We start from the raw sequence: 14329 nt of genomic DNA, 5'->3' as shown, positions 1-14329 counted from the left end.
ATGTGCAAAAGGATTTTTTTTAAAGGCTGAATAAGGTCCTAAATGTCTCTTCTGTAAAAAAAAAAAAAAAATGGATGACTACTATAACTTTTACCCTATCTGTTTTAGAAGTCAAGTTTATTTCCTGGTTCTCTTTGGGATTTTAAAGAGAACTTGAAAACCGTAATCTCTTTAGAAAAGGTTCTTAAACTACAGTTAGTTTGTGACAGTAATTTCAAACTTGAATCTTTCTCCCATTCAAATATAATCTCCTTCAGAGACCAGACAGACAAAATCAGATGAAAGCTCATCTGCTAATGTGTGAGGGCTGTGTGACTGAGAATATCACTGAATATAGCCATTGAGCTGTACACCTGGGGTGAATCCTATCACAATAAGCTATACTATGAAAAGCATGTCTTTTGGGAATGAAGCAGGAACCAGACTCCCAGAGCCCCCTGCCTCCCACCTCCTCCCCAAGGGCCCAGCAGGTGAGTTTGAAAACCCATTTGTTTAAAGGACCTGTCGGACTTTCTACCAAAAGAGAACATTTGCTAATAGATTGATGAAAATACACTTGCACCTTACAATTGAGCCTGTATGTCTAGCAACCAGCACCTCTGTTAACAAACAGATCCCAATTTCATTTTATTTATTTACTTTGTGGTTTTATAACTCCATTTGGCATATTTGACAATCAGCAGTTAGTTCTCTTCCACACTGATCAGATTTTTGAATGTGGTAACAGGTACATAGGTAACCAAATATAGAGCTTGTGTGTCGTATCTTCATCCTCATTACATTTCCCGGACAGCCGGACATGGTGGTATGGGACGTGTCTTAGTCCTGTGGCCCAGATAGCTTTGTTGAACCTGGTATCATCAATGCGCACATCTGGAGTCCCCCTCTCCTACAATCTCTCTGAGTGCTGGAGGGGCACGCTTCTTGAAGCCTGCTCCATGAATATGCTTGTGAATATTGGTGGTGTATTTTCAGGTCACCATCTTGTTAATGACGGAATGGCCCTTCTTCTCACCACCCTTCTTCGTGGGAGCCCTTCTCCCAGACCCAAGTTGGATAGGAAGAGCTGGGGGGAAACGCTTCTGTCCCATGAGTCACTATCCCTGAGCAAGAGTCAGTGCCCCCATGCCCAAGCTCAGTACTACATGTACACGTGTTCTCCTGCACTTCCCTCCCTCTGCAGCTCTGGCTCAAATCTTGTCTTCAGGCCTCTCACTCTGGGCCTGGGAAGCCACTGTGCCAGCCCTGGGGAATCACCCACCCCCGGTTTCTGATGCCGTGTGGTGTCTTTTGTGTCATCACCTCAGAGGCCAATCTGCCTGCTGGTTGCTCTGCTTTTGCTTGTGGGAGGTGAGGGCCTTGTTTCTGCTACTGGGTCAGGTCTTATTCCTCAACCACTTCCTGCTTCCAAGCTCTTAACGGATTTCCCCCTCCCTGACTGGTAGGAGAGGCCACTAGAACAGCTAAGTATGCTTCGTATGGTCTTACTTAATACTACCTGTTCTTTTTTTTTTTTTTTTTGAGACAGTTTCGCTGTTGTAGCCCAGGCTGGAGTGCAGTGGCACAATCTTGGCTTACTACAACCTCTGCCTCCCGGGTTCAAGTGATTCTCCTACCTCAGCCTTTCTAGTAACTGCGATTACAGGTACCCGCCACCACACCCGGCTAATTTTTGTATTTTTAGTAGAGATGGGGTTTTCACCACATTGGCCAGGCTGGTCTTGAACTCCTGACCTCAAGTGATCTGCTCGCCTTGGCCTCCCAAAGTGTTGGGATTACAGGCGTGAGCCACTGCCCCTGGCCGACACTGCCTTTTCATACGGGATTTGCCACAGCATTATTTAGAGTTGTCTTCGGGCGGTCAGGCGGGCATTCAGTGGCAACAATGGTTACTTGCTAAATTAAGTCTCCGTTTTACAGCACGGTAAATTTGTTGCAGTAACAGCCCCCAATTTTCTCATGCCCTTGGCATCCATGGGCTTACTGGGGCTTTTCCAATACTGACTTTTGGCTTGGCCAATGGGACAAAAGCAAATGTGTTGCAAGGAGGGACCTGGAAAGTACTTATGCACTGGGGCTTGTCTTCCTCTGCTACTTGTGCAACACTGAGACAACAATGTGAAGACCCTAGGCCAGACTGCTGGGGGATGAGAGAGCACATGGGGCCAAGGTCAGCAGTCCCTGCTGAGGCTCCCTTCAAACAACCAGTTTGCCATGGCCACACCTGTGAATGAAGCCATCCCAGCCCACCCTGCTCCAGCCACGCCACCAGCAGATGGATATCAGTGGCCTGTCCAGACTAAAAGAACTGTATGGCCAGTCCCCAGAATCATAAGCAAATATAACAGTTGCTGTTTGAAGCCAGTAAGTTTTAAGGGCTTGATACAAAGCAAAAGCTAACTGATACAGTAAGGAGGAAATGCCTTGCATCTTTACCAGGATATTCTAAGCCAGGATCTAGATCTCAATATCCTCATCTGTAGGCACGACATGAAAATCTCCATCTTGTCTTCGTTCTTTAATATGCTGAGTGCTTTTTGGGAAAGAAGCTATATTTAGTTTTAGATTTAAATATGTTAGGTGAACCAGATGGCTGGGATCGTGTAGCTGCCTGACTGCTTCTAGTCTGCACTGCTGACATCTCCACCTGTCTGTGACTTTTCATTTGCTGAACAGTGGGACCATCCACCATTCCCCCTTGATACTCTCTGGGGTCTGCACCCTCCCACTTCTGACTCTCCTCTGACAGCCTCTGGCATGGTCAGCGTTTCCATTATTTCTGCTTGTGCTAGGGACTAGTCTGGTATGATCACAGCCCTAGGGGTGTGTACACAGCCTGGCCAGAGGAACACTGAACCCCGGGATAAACACATGCCTTCTTCTGGAGTCCATTTCACTAGAAAACTTGAAGAAAATGTCAAACTTTAGTCTTAGTTTTTTAAAAAGGCTAAATAATGATGATAGGATCCAAAATTCACATGGATTTGAAGAAGTCTGCAGCTGAAGGTAGGACCCCAAGGAGAAGGGGTGTGTGTGTGTGTGTGTGTGTGTGTGTGTGTGCATGCGCGCACGTGTGCCTGTGTCCAACATGGGAAGTGGAGTGCATGGTTCTGCTGCTGTGGGTGTTTCTTCGCTGGGGACACTTCTTCAGTGGAAGAGACCGAAAGGAGCCCTAATGTGGTGTGAAGGACGAGGCTCCAGAGACTGGCAGATCTGTGTTCAATTCCCAGCTCTGCTGCTTATTTTCTGTGTGTCTTGACAACTGGCTCCACTTCTCTGAGCTGCAGGATCCTGCTTTTTAAATAAGACTGGGGATAAGAGTACAAAAGAGCAGGTGGCCGTGGGGAACAAATCTCACAACAGGCAGAGCACGGCTGTCGAGCAGATATGTACTATGTCTGACTTCCACACTCTGGAAGAATCACACAGACGCCTATGCCACGATCTAAACATAAGGATTCGCTCTTTCCCCTGAGCTGTTGCTTCTGCTCCATGCTGTGGCTCTGCTTTCAAATCCTGGCCACTGGCCCCTTCCCTACTCACTGGCCCTAGCATTCATCAGCACAGGCAGCCGTGTCGGCAACCACATCCATGGCTCCTCTGTCACCACGAGCCTTCCTGGGGGCGGACTCAGCTGTTGTGTCCCTGCCTTGCCTTAGGTTTTCTAGCCTGGAACATCTGTCTCAGCTTCTGTTGGGCCCCACCCCAAGATGATGAGGTACAAGCCAACTGGCTCTTTCTGGCACTGTGGTCTAACCTCCAGCCTGAGTTTTCCAGACCTCCCTTTCCCCCTCTCCCTCCCAGGCAGGAGGCTCCTGCAGCCAATCAAGAAGTCACACAGTCCCTGGTTCCCTTCCTGCCATATTCCTGCACTTCTCCCCATAGGAACTCTGAGCCTACTCCTGGGGTCTATAGCAGCTCCTCAAGACACCTGGTGAGACTCATATAAGTCACACCAGGCGACAGCCAGGATTCTGAGCCCAGAGCAGAACCCCCACAGCCTGCTTGTGCACAGCCCTAAAAATAAGATCCACAGGAAGATTCCCTGCTGCACCGGCAGGGTGAGGTGCTATGGGATTACAGCTCCCACATCTTCTAATCCCCAGACATCTCTCAAGTCCCATCACCTCCTGTGGAAAAGATGCTCTTGGCTCAATATGGCATCATGACCAAATCCAATTCCTACAAATACTTCTGTGAAAACAACTGTTATATATCCAGGCTGAACATAAAATAGTTATTAGTCCTCAGATGTCTATTGGGCATAGCTGCAGCCCCCTGTGCTAAACCCACGTGGTAAAAACATCTTAAACCCAGAAATTGAATTATTACTCTGAATTCCTGATGAAACAGCAAAAACCAAACAAAAAACAGAAAACTCAGCTAACTCAATTCAACCTTACTACAAGTCTGAGCCATGAAAGAAAAGATTTTAAAATACAATTTTGAAATACAGTACTAGTTAATAAGCAGTTCCCATTACATTATGATGAACACCATTTCTGAATTAAAAGGAAAAAAGAGCTTGTCAAAGGCATTTTTACAAGCTACTATTCTACTACCAGAGAGTTGCAGAGCCCAATTTTTACCTTGTTAGAGCTGAAAATACCACATCTAGTGACAGACTCTGGGTCAGGCTCTCCTTCAAAGTGTACAGAATTTAGGGTTTTAAACATGACCACAACTGCTAGAAAGAAAACAAACATTCATTTTACCTTTCATGTGTGCAGTTAAAATACCATTACCAAGAATAGAAAGATAATATTAAAGAAAATGCTTTAGATGTATTCTACACGTTGATTTTTTTGGTCAGAATCATTTTGGCCTAAGTAAATACAGCAATATAATTTAAAAAAAAATCTTCAAGTCTGCAATTGTGAACAAAATATGAGCCAAGCACAGGTAAAAGCTATATCTTAATAGTTCTCCCTCTCCAAGGTCACATCAAAGTGGAGTTTAATTGCAAAATCAAAGATGTTTGCCTAAGAAAAACCGGCCTTGATGTCTGATGAAAATGGACAGATTCCAGAGCCTCCTGGAAACCCCAGGAAGGCACCTGGGATGAAGGGGTTGTGAGTTCATAGCAGTTATTCATATTTCAGAGTTCTCCACTTAATTTGCAGGCTCATTCCTAAAAGCTGAAGCCAGTTCATGCACTCATTCACTCAGTCAGTCAATTCAAAATAACATTTCCTGACAGCCACTAGATGCCAGGCACTATTCTAAGTGGTAAGAACACAGGACACAGGATACAGGACATAGTTTTTGTCACATGGAAGGTCTCAGTTGAAAAGCACTAAAGTATTTACGGGAGAAATTATACAAGACCTAGGACTTGATTTAAAATATTCCAGAGGGGCTGTGTGTGGTGACTCATGCCTGTAATCCCAGCGCTTTGGGAGGCTGTGGCAAGCAGATCACATGAGGACAGGAGTTCAAGACCAGCCTGGCCAACATAGTGAAACCACATCTCTACTAAAAACACAAAAAATTAGCCAGACATGGTGGTATATGCCTGTAATCCCAGATACTTAGGAGGCTGAGGCCTGAGAACTGCTTGAGCCTGGGAGGTGGAGGTTGTGGTGAGATAAGATTGCGCCACTGCATTGCAGCCTGGGTGACAGAGAGAAAGTCCATCTAGAAAATAAAGTATGTATATATATTTATTTATAATTTATATATATTATATATAATATACATAGCATACACACACATACAGACACACACACACATACAGACACACACACACACACATATACACATACATATATATATTCCAGAGGGGATAAAAAGGTCAAGGGAAATAGATGAAATAAGACAGGCAAAATGCTGACAATGGCTGAAGCAGGGTGACAGATCCCTGAGGGTTCATTATCTGTTCCTCTCTGCTTCTGTGTCTGTCGGAAGCTAAAGGCTTTTTTTAGAAAAGTTTTTTTAAAAAAGGAAGCATAGAGTCTGGTGAGGGAGGCAGTGAGTAAACAGATCACTAGGCTATATGAGACCTATGCTGTCAGGAGGAAGAGAAGACTGCATCGGGGCTCGGTTACGGCAGATTGGTCTTCTGAAGTAGCAATGCTGGAACTCGATCTTGAAGAGCAGATCGAAGTTGCTGCATCTGTGACTGAATTTTACGAAAACAGAATGAACTCAAGGGACGGTGTTAAAGGTTGGGGGGAGGTACTGGGTTGTTGTAAAAGGAGCCAGAGAAGGGAGATGAGTCAGTCCAGGCACCATGCAGCATTGACACATGCAGGGAAGCACTGTGCCTAGGGAAAGCCAGCTGCCCAGAGGCCACAGAGGCTGAGCTGGGGCGCCCCTGCCATGTCGGGTCTGCTTCTCCAAGGGGAGGGCTTGCCTGGCCCAGCACCCATAGTCCTCTAGCCAGGCCAGCTTCCCCACTCACCTCAAGGTGTCCCATCAGTGGGACCAGAAAACACACTCACTGATTCTCACTCCCTCCCTAGAGTCCCCTCTGCGGACTAAGCCGACTGATCTATAGGATGGAGCAGGAAGACGGGTCTGATTGCAGGATCCACACCACCAGGCAGGCCAGCCTGAAAGACAGGCCCACTTCATGGACCTATCCTTATTTTTGAGGGCCAGGGTCCTATCTCCTCCCAGCACCTCGCCTCCTTGGGGAAGACTGGACAGGGGCAGGCCCAGAGGCCTCCCTGCCCCTCTCAGTAGGGGCAACGTCTGGAAGGATACTTAATAGCCACGAGGTGTGGCTCCCCTGGAATATTCTGCACTGTGCTGCACCACAGACCCTCCCAGGCACCTCTCTCCCCCGGGGGCTCTCCTCCTTAAAAGCAGCCTGTCTTCTACCCTAGGGTAGTGAGGGGTAATTGGACCTGTGACGCTGTCATGCCCAGATGTGATGTGGAGTGGCAACAGCCACCTCTTGGCTGTGGGGGAAACCAGTGGGGAGCTGAGAGGGTGATATGGTTTGGATGTGCATCCCCTCCAAACCTCAGGCTGACATGTGATCCCCAGTGCTGCAGGTGGGCCTAATGGGAGGTGTTTGGGTCATGGGAGTGGATCCCTTATGAATGATTTGGTGCTGTCCTCTTGGTGGTGAGTGAGCTCTAGCTCTGTTAGTTCATGTGAGAGCTCATTAGGAGGAGCCTGGGACCCCCTCTTCTCTGCCTTGATCCCTGTCTCATCGTGCGATACACTGGCTCCCACTTTGCCTTCCACCATGATTGTAAGCTTCCTGAGGCCTTGGCAGAAGCAGATGTTGGCACTATGCTTCTTACAGTCTGCATAACTGTGAACCAAATAAATTTCTTTTCTTTATACATTACCCAGTCTTGGGTATACCTGTACAACACAAAAATGTATTAACACAGAGGGTGTGCTGATCAGTGCTGCAGAATGATCCTGAAGCAGGCCCTGAATAAAGGGCAGCACCAAACCCAATGCTCTTTGCCCCGCTTTAAGGACCCGTTATGATCTGGCCACACCTCACAAATCCCACTTGATTTCCCAGTCCTACCCACAATGGGTTGTTAAGTGCGTGGGCCCAGGGGTCAGCTGGCTAGGTCTAGGGCCCTGTGCTACCTGCTAATGAGCCCCAGTTTCCCCATCTATGAAGTGGGAACAATCACTGGGCCTATCTCATAGGTTGTATAGGGAGGGACTCACGGGGTTAAGATATGTAAGGAACATGGCACAGTGCCTAGCCTCTGATAAGCTCTCAGTAAGTATTAGCAGTGATTTTGCTGATGGTTTTAATACCCATCAGCTACATGTGAGCTACTTACCCTACTTCTCCCTTGTCTTTGCTCCTCTCCCCTACTCTAGAAATAGAATCTCCACTGGACCATGCCAGAGAAAGTCAGAGTTTGAAGAGGTTTGAAATATCATCTGGTTCAAACCCCCTGGTTGACCTGAAGAGAGGCCAGGGCAGGTCAGAGGGTAAAAAGCCCCAAGCTGCTCACGGAGGCTGGCCTGTGTGGCTGAAACCCTTGCTTCACATTCAGAGTGGTACCCAGCAATCTGCCCTTGCCATGTTCTTCTTCACTGTAGCAAACACACTATGTGGCAGATGCTTCTAACTGCCCCAAGTGTTTATTCCTTCCTTCATCTTATGGACAGAACTCTCTGGGTTTCAGTTGGATACATGGCCATCCAGCTAAGGAGAATGTTTCCCAGACTGCTTTGCAACTGTTTGTGGTGATGTGATCAAGGATCACATCAGGCTGCAAGACTGGAAGTGCAAGTGGCATACAATAAAGGCTTGAGTGATAAAAATCAAACTCTTTTTTTTTTTTTTTTTTTAATTCAGACAGAGTCCCCTGGCTGGAGTGCAGTGGTGTGATCTTGGCTCACTGCAATCTTTGCCTTTCAGGTTCAAGGGATTCTTCTGCCTTCTGAGTAGCTGGGATTACATGCGCCTGCCACCATGCCCAGCTAATTTTTTTCCAATGAGTCCTGATTGGACGTAATATGGCCATTCCAGATCCAAAGGAGGCTGCCTGCCCCAGCCCATCCTGACCTTTTTTCTTCTCCCTTTCCCTGTTCTGAAACACTGGCTTGAGTGTGAGGAGCAGCTTTCACCATGCAGATGGAAACAACGCTCTAGTGGATGACAGAGAAAAACCCTAGATGACCCCAAGGAGCAAGGCCACCATTCCTTGATTGCCTTTCAGCTCAAATTGTTTTGGGAGAGAGAAATCAATGTCATAGCATTTTAATCCATTCTTATTTCACTTCTGCTAAAGCAGACAAACCAATATCCCATCTAGAACTTGCTGTTGGCAGAACACTGGTACTGTTCACAGAGCTCCCTTCTGGTGGTATAATGAGTAAGTGCACATGCGTTCATGAGCTGCATCAGGCAGAAAATCTCATCACTGACCAGGATGAATGCCACTCTTGGACATGATATGAGACCCTGCTCTGGTCACTTTTGCTCTTTTTGCACTTTAGTTTTTTTTTTATCTTAAATAATTCATGTATCTATAAATATGGCTTTGCTGCAGGTAACAGAAAACACTAGCAAGCAAAGACTCATCCACATTCTCACATTACAAGCCATAGTATTAGGACAGCAGTTCCAAGGCTAATTGATTCAACAACTCCAAGCATCAATGGAAGCCAAGAACTTTCCAGGTCTGTCCTCTTACAGCTGGCTTCTCTCAGGGTCACAAGCTGGCAGCCACACTGCCAGGCAACACAGCCATATACTCAGCCATGGGCAGAGGCAGAAGGGATAACCCCCTGTGCATCTCTACTAGAAGCAAGGAAGCCTTCCGCAGAAACTCCTCCCCTAGGCTGCCCATCACATCTCACTGGCTGAAGACTCTATTCTCACTGAATAGAGTCAAGCCTCTGTTAGGAATGAGTGAGGAAGGGGATGTTTGTGACAACTCCCAACTGGAGAAGGTATGACAACATGAACAATTATTCTCAAACACAGTCATCTGATGACAGTATCAGAACTTTTCAGATCCAGTCATCAAAACACATAGAGTCATAACTGTATGTTTAAAAAAAATCAGTGCTGGTCCGCTCAGGTGTAATTCAGCAGTGACAACAGCAGAGCAGCCTCCTGCAGCCTACTGACTACGTGTTCTGCTAACGGACCTTTTGTTCCATATTTCACACGTTTTTAAAATATGCAGCATTAATTATTTATCTACCATTTCTTTCCAAAAAGGATCTTGAGGCTGATCATCTGCAGACTTAGTATTTTTAAATCCCTGAAATAGTAAACTTTTTTTTTCTTTGTGAACTACATGTTCTAACCATTCTCTCCTTTGAGATTTTTTTTTTTTTCCGCTCTATAAAGGATAAACTTGTCAAGGCAGCTGATCATTTCTCAGGGCCAGAACAGACTAAAATAATTCATCAAGCCAGAATTTTCACTTTTATGTACACTTCAGTTTTTTTTTTTGTTTTTTTGACATTTTGGAACAAGTCTGTGTTCCCTCCAATGTAACTGCTTTGCTCTTTCTTAAGTTTAGAAGTAGTTACATTTGAGACTGGCATTATTATTTTAGAATGTCAAGAGCAGCTATAAGCACCTCAACAAAGAAAGAAGAATATGCAGTTGGTATGATTTACTCACCACAAAGCCACTTTAAAAATATAAGGGGTTTAAAAAAAATTTTGCAAGCAAGTGTGTCAATTAAAATTTCTTAAAATGTCAAAGAAAGCATGAGAGGATTAAACAGGCAGGCTGCAACACTGGAAGTGCAAGTGGCTTACAATAAAGGCGTGAGTGATACAAGTCAAACTTTTAAAGTCAAAAAAATAGCTTACAAAGTCCTGAGACTCATAGCTGTGCAATGTGAATCAGGCACATCTGAAGGCCCAGGTTATGACAGCCTGCATTTCTATGTTAACAGTATTATATAAGAAGAGGATTTTGCTCTAGATGGATGGATGGACAAGAGCACTCACGCATGCCACTGAGAGGTGTTTTGCCCGATGAGACCTTTTTTGGCTTGGATCACACTTACCTACGGAGCTTTGGCAAGACCCTATGACTCATTCATGAAGAGGAGTGGGCATCAGGAACCCTGTAGCTTGTTATCACTGCCAGTGCCAGTGGGCATGAACTTCATGTCCTTACAAGTACATCTGAGAACACGGCTGTCTCACTCAGTGGGAGGTTGACAGTGTCAGTACAGAATGAGCCCTCCTGCCCATGGAAGTGGCCAAGCATGTGTAGCCACTGCTGGCAACGCTGCAGAGGGGCTAATGGGGGGGACATTTTGGAGCCCTCCATGTGCTAAGATCCAAGGATTCTCTGACTCAGATCCCAAAACAAGCTCTCAAAACTCTCTCTATATATATATATAATATATATCTCTCTATATTATATTACATATATTGTATATATTATATATCTCTATATATGATATATAGGGATATATAACATATTATATATCTCGTTATAAAATATCACTATAATATATATATCTATATATACAGATAAATATATATCTATATAGAATATACATCTGTATATAATATATATATGTGTATGTGTGTGTGTATATATATATATAATGGTTTGCTCCTTTGTACTTATAAAGTGATGAGTAGAGCAAAAATAGGGCTAAGAGCACTGTTACCTACAATCATGACATTTAGCTTTGGAGGAAATGTGAACTGCATCGAGTCCCAGCTCCCTACCAATAAAGTAGGGAATAAGACTCTTAAGGGCTGGGCTCAGTGGTTCACTTACTCCTGTAATCCCAGAACTTTGAGGCTGAGCAGGTGGATCATTTGAGGTTAGGAGTTTGAGACCAGCCTGACCAACATGGTGAAATCTCGTCTCTAATGAAAAAAAAAAGAATTAGCTGGGCATGGTGGTGGGCGCTTGTAGTCCCAGCTACTCAGGAGGCTGAGGCAGGAGAATCACTTGAACCCAGGAGGTGAAGTTTGCAGTGAGCCGAGATCATGCCATTGCACTCCAGCCTGGGTGACAGAGCGGAACCCCCATCTCAAAAAATAACTCTTAAAAGCTCCAAAGCTTTCATGCAGCTTAGCGTAAAGTTGTAGTGAAAGACACAACTCCAGGTTGATGTAACTTAATGAGAAATTTGGGAACAAAAGTGGTTGACACAAGTAATTTTGAGCATGGAAAGCAATGGGGGTGGCCATGATCCTTGTTTACACACCAGTTTCCACAAACTGCAGCTAACCGAGCAAGTGCTTATTCTGTATTATCATCATAAAATCAAGTTTCTAGATGGAGTTTTTTACTTAGTATGTCTATTAACAGTGCAAAAGGCTAGACTGTACTATTTGGAGGTTTGTTTTTGTAGTCCTCTTACAAGGCCCATTGAGTTACTGCTTGGGCACTATTGTGTGTTACATGAAATCCCAGTGGTGGGAATGTTTGTTGTAGAATGTGAACTCATGGTTATAGAAAGTTGACTCTGCCCACCAACTCTGTGATAATGAACCACAGATTGCCATATCATTGATTGTGATATAATAACTGATAGAATCAGGATGGACATCTATGCTTCCTCTCTTTAAGCTAGAGGACAAGTAATCCTAGAGGACACTTGCATTTCAGGGACATACCTGAAAGCCTTGTTTTATAAGACAATCATCCTAACAGATTAATTTTAAAATGTAATACAAATCTTGTTTTCCAAGAAGAACTGTCTTCTGTAATTTTGTTAGGGAGTCATCAGATCTCTGGTCTTTCAGTGGTTTCCCATAATGCTCCAGGGATGTCAACCAAACACTGCCTATGGCCTCCACAGCTCCACCTACCAGTGCAGCCTTACCTCAAGCCCTCATCCCAGACCCAGACATCTCTCAGCCCCACAGAAGAGCTTTGCTCACTGGGGACTTCAGGCCTTGGTCAGCTGGGCAGGTGCCTGGAATGTCAAAAGGGCATCACTCCTTATCTCCAAGAATGAACCTGAGGTGGAGAAACCTGTTGCTCTTGGAGCTGCCTGAGGCAGGGGAGGGAGGTAAGACCCCAAGGGGCATGCTGGACCCAGCACACAAGGCCACTGGATTGCCCTTTTGGGAGGACTCTGGTGAGCTGAGACAGGTAGTGGGTTCGAAGCCAAGGCTGAAGTGCTCAAAGACACAGAGAATAAGACCAGTTACTGCCTGAATAACTGTGTGAGACACATGCATGAGAAACAGCCGCCTGGGCCCGGTCTACCTCCAGACTATGAAGATAAGTGGAAAATGACGGCTGTTTTAAGGCACCAAGTTTGGGAATGATTTGCTATGTGGAACACTGAGCTCCATGAGGCTGGGAACTTTGTCAGCCTTGCTCTCTATACGTGTATTCCCAGGGCCAAGAACACTGCCTGGTCCAGAATGGATGCTTAACCAATATTTGTTGAAAGAGTGAATGAATGTATGAATGAAGAGATGAATGAATGGAGGAAAGACTCACTATGGCCAGCAGCAACCCCCACTGACTGCCTCCAGCCAGCATGCTGCCTCTGCTCTGTGCCTCCACTTTCTCACTTTGCTGACTGCTGACCATGCCCTGGATCCCAGCTCAAAGATCACTGTCTCAGAGAGGCTGCCCTTCGACTCACCCGCCTTGTTCAGCAGCCTGCCTCACTCTCAAGTCATCCTGTACCTCTTCTCCATGACACTTCTCAGGACTATCATTATGTAATCAAATGACCACGGTGAAATTCCTGGCTGGCTGGCTGTCTCCTGTGACTGACCCTAAGCCACATGACAGTAGGGAAAGTGTCTGTTTGCATAGAGCTGACTGACCACCTGTCAGAATATTTCTGAAAACTGACAAAATACAGTCATTCTCATGATTAGAAAGTGCCAATTCATAGAGAGCTCTCTTTTAATACTAAGCTGGAATTGACCTCTAACTGCTAGCCTCTCCTCCACCAAGCTTTCCAAATCCACTACACCCAGGTCATCCTTGCCACGCAGACCCTAGGCAACCCAAACGGTGAAGTGTGTCCAGGTTTACTCAGTCAGTCGGGGGAAGAACTAGAGTCTGAAGCCAGCTCTCCTGACTTTCCAGTTCAATGCTATTTCCATCACACCACGCTGACTCCCGAATGTTTCCACTGACATTAAATGTTCTGAAACCATCAGAATCTCTCTATCCAAACAACAACAGCAAAGCTGTGTACTTTTCACAGAAGAATGCGTGAAACAGGTCAAGCTTAACATATAACCCAATGTCCATATATAACAAGAGCTCATGGTGATATTTTAGGGAACTTCTGGTCAAATACCTAAGAGATGAGCCCCTGAGCAAATATCTAATTTCGATTTTAATTTTGTTCTTGTCTACTGGACACTCCTTGTGCCAATTCTCTGCAGGTGTTTCTTCTGCTTTCCTTTCTTTTCTACAACTTATTATTCCCGGGATCTTTGAAGGTCAAGGACATAAATAAACTAAAATCAAAACCACTCCAGGTGATCTGCAACAGCTCAACAGGACAGCAACCCTGCACAATGGAGCTTTTGGAGAGAATGCAATGACCAGAGAAAACGTCCCTGACCTAATGTGAAAGAAAAAAAGGATACAAAACCAGGCATGGCGTGATTCTGGTTTTCAATATGTATAGTTATGTACATGTTTGGAAAACTAGGATGGAAAAAATACACATTTAAAAATGAGCTGGTGGCCAGACACGGTGGCTCATGCCTGTAATCACAGCACTTTGGGAGGGCAAAGCAGGTGGATTACCTGAGGTCAGGAGTTTGAGACCAGCCTGGCCAACATAGTGAAACGCTGTCTCTACTAAAAGTACAAAAATGAGCCAGGCGTGGTGGCAGGCATCTATAATTACAGCTACTCGGGAAGCTGAGGCAGGAGAATCGCTTGAACCTGGGGGGCAGAGGATGCAGTAAGCCA

The 14329-nt window shown here is 45.3% G+C and overlaps 1 protein-coding gene across 3 annotated transcripts in view; it reads right to left on the bottom strand.

The window, feature by feature from the left end:
* Positions 1-14329, bottom strand: part of PXYLP1 (2-phosphoxylose phosphatase 1) — a 62574-nt gene that overhangs the window by 35028 nt on the left and 13217 nt on the right. Inside the window, exon 1 of one of the 3 annotated variants that reach the window (XM_012437063.3) lies at positions 4590-5174. The exons of 1 other annotated variant lie outside the window; for it this stretch is intronic. The gene's annotated coding sequence lies outside the window, so the exon portion shown is untranslated. Of the gene's footprint in view, positions 1-2436; positions 2456-4589; positions 5175-14329 lie in introns of those variants that run through there. One more of the 3 variants, XM_012437065.3, reaches the window with a different exon arrangement.

Source organism: Aotus nancymaae, unplaced genomic scaffold (assembly GCF_030222135.1).
Source record: "Aotus nancymaae isolate 86718 unplaced genomic scaffold, 86718_ANA_hifiasm-v0.15.2.pri h1tg000019l, whole genome shotgun sequence".
In the NCBI taxonomy this organism is placed as follows: domain Eukaryota; kingdom Metazoa; phylum Chordata; class Mammalia; order Primates; family Aotidae; genus Aotus; species Aotus nancymaae.
Note: the sequence above shows the minus strand (reverse complement) of the source record. Positions and strands in the feature narration are given on the sequence as shown.